Genomic DNA, 2909 nt, shown 5'->3' on the forward strand with positions numbered 1-2909 from the left:
ACCAATGTCAACGCGGATGACATAGTGATTATGGTTTCAGGAATGTTTCCAGCATTAATCAGTGCGATTATGGAAGGGACTCTGGGATTATCAGCAATAGTTTAAGTGTAACCCTGAGAAAATCTGAACTGATGTTATTCACTAAGAGAACCAAGGTACCCAACTTTAATTAAAATTAAACGGCGTTAGCCTTATGCTGACCCAACAGGCAAATACCTAATTGTTATCTTAGATCCCAAACTCAGCTGGGGGCTAACGTAGAGTACAGGGTAAAGAAAGCGAATATAGCACTTTAAACGTGCTAAAAAATGGGGTCTCCAACCATAACTACACAACTGGTCCTACACAACCATTGTAAGGCCAATACTAACATATGCGGCACTAGTCTGTTGGCCCGCTATGGAAAAGAAATACAACCAAGCCAAGCTGAAGAAGATACAAAGAAAAGCGTGTATCTTAACTACAGAAGCGCTTAGCACCAATCCTCCTGAAGCGCATAACATGCTAACAAATCTATTACCATTAGGCTTTTACATAAAAATAATCGCTACATGCAGCGCGGTGAGACTCACAGATATAGAAAGCTAGACAACAAGATTGTATGGTCACAGCAAGATCCTTCTACAAGGCCCTCACTGCTCAACAACAAATCAGACTTCACAAGAACCGACCTCAGCTTCAAGAAAGACTTTACGGTACGTTTTACACCGAGAGCCGAATGGAAAAAAGGGAAAGTGATTGGTAGATACGATATTGAAATCTACACTGATGGTTCTAAGATGAACGATCAGAGAAGTATGTAAATCACTAAAACTCTACAAGGATGTTGGTGCAAGAGTAATTATATTTTCAAACAGTCAAGCAGCTATCAAGGCCTTAGACTCCAACTTCATTTCATCCAAACTAGTCTAACAGTGAAGAGGGGAAATAGAATTGCTCAGTCATTGGCTTGAAACTACTCTGATATGGGCTTCCGGTCATAGGAACATACGGGGTAATGAGATAGCAGAGGCGGTGGCAGACGGCAGAAACATCCTTTGCTTCACACTATCACATACTACAACAAAAAACACATGGCCGTCGTACAAAACCCAAAGGGCGAATCACCTGTTAAGATGTTCTCGACTAAACATTTCATGCACCACTGCAACCCTTACAGGTCATTGGAATGTCGGGGATCATGCAGCCAGACTCAACCTCCCTTTCACTCCCTTTGAGGTCAGCCGCGTTTACATTGGTAAGGATATTGTTGACAACTAATAATAACACAGGTAAAACAATGTTGCTGTCTACCTCACCGATGATTACTCTAGTTATAAGAACGTTCACTCTATCCTATGCCTGTTTCTAACATATTAAGAGCCTCAATTATGTATCTTGTGCTAACATTGTTTAAAGCCGTCTGTGTGCTCCTCTCAATCGTACTTACAACCTCACGAAGAGCAGTCTATGTAGATTTTCCTTTGAGGTAAGCATGATGGGATGAATAAGTTGTTGTGTGTGTAATCTTCTCTCTGAGATATACATCCAACAATCGCTCGAGAGTTTTTAGAATGATGGAGGATAAACTCATAGGTCTGAAATCTTTCGCTGTATCATGACCGCGTCTACCAGTTTTAGGGATAAAAATCATCTTAATCGTCCTCCAGCTTTTTGGAATATGCCCTGGCATAAAGCTTTTTTTGGAAAAAGACCTTCAGCCACGGAATCGTCGTTTATCGAGTGCTCCACAGCATGGAATGGATACGATGTGGTTGATTGTATTGGATGACAGGTTGGTCGTTTGAACACTGTTACTATTGTTCTTAATATATTTTGTGTTACCTTTGAAATGTATTTTTATAAGAATTTTGTTCATTCCCCGTTATATTTCCTTGTGATAGAAGGGCAGGAGTATTCTATGGATGAAAGTTTACCTAGTATGGTCGTGTCTTTGGTTGATTCGATGGAAGTAAATACAAAAATCTCTCAAAGCTTCTGTCTGAGCTTCTTTGATTGCTTTCTTGTATTCCCTAAGCCAGCCTTTGTATGGTTTGAAGTACTGGTGTGTGTAGCAGATGTAGAATATTTTCTTGTCGTTTTTCTAAGGTGACTTAAATCTTCATTCCACCAGGTGAGCTAAGTTATTTTGCCATATGTGGCAGAACATGAAGCTTGAAGCCCTTTCGTCAACGAAGCTTCGAAAGCTCTTACTTTCTCATCTAAGGTTTTACTTGACGTTTTGGTTTTATTTATGTAATGAGGTTTGGACTGGGTTAATCTTAGTCGCAGTTTATTCTTCTAGGGTTTCTATATGGGGTCGGTTTCGCAACCTTAAGATTAATATCGAAGAGAGTCCAACTATACTCTGAAAAGGATTTCTTGTCGGATACTCTCCAGTTTTTGACTATTTGGGAGTCATTATTTGTACATAAGCTAACATCTAAGACCTCTTCCCGGCCTAGGAAGTTTTCCGAGATCGGAAAAGTGAAGGTTGGTGTGGTCCCCACGTTACATATGTCTAGTGTAGATTAGTGTTTAATATACAATAAAATCGAGCAGTGACTAACACTTTCATTGCTCTCCGAACTTCCACCAGCGGGTCAGGGGTTAGAACTTGCCCGTGGTAAAGTATGCCTGTCGCAAAATCCCTAAAATCAAGGGTGACCAGTCCCCAAGTAGGAGAGCTCAACTGGTAGTGTCTTCGGGTGCAAGGTCTGACCGAAAGCTTAATCGCAGTACCACGAGGAACAGAAGTCTTCAGAGAGCGCGGCATAAGAAAAAGCGCGTATAAAAGGTGTCTCGATGAGATTCCTGTGTTAAAGGCAATTCGACACCGCCTTCAATAAAAAGAAAAAATAAAAACCAAAAATGGTCCCATGCTCGTGCATGGTGTACAATAGAAAAAATCCAGGAGCGACTGACTCATA

Source organism: Anastrepha ludens, chromosome X, assembly GCF_028408465.1.
Source record: "Anastrepha ludens isolate Willacy chromosome X, idAnaLude1.1, whole genome shotgun sequence".
NCBI classification, from domain to species: Eukaryota; Metazoa; Arthropoda; class Insecta; order Diptera; family Tephritidae; genus Anastrepha; species Anastrepha ludens.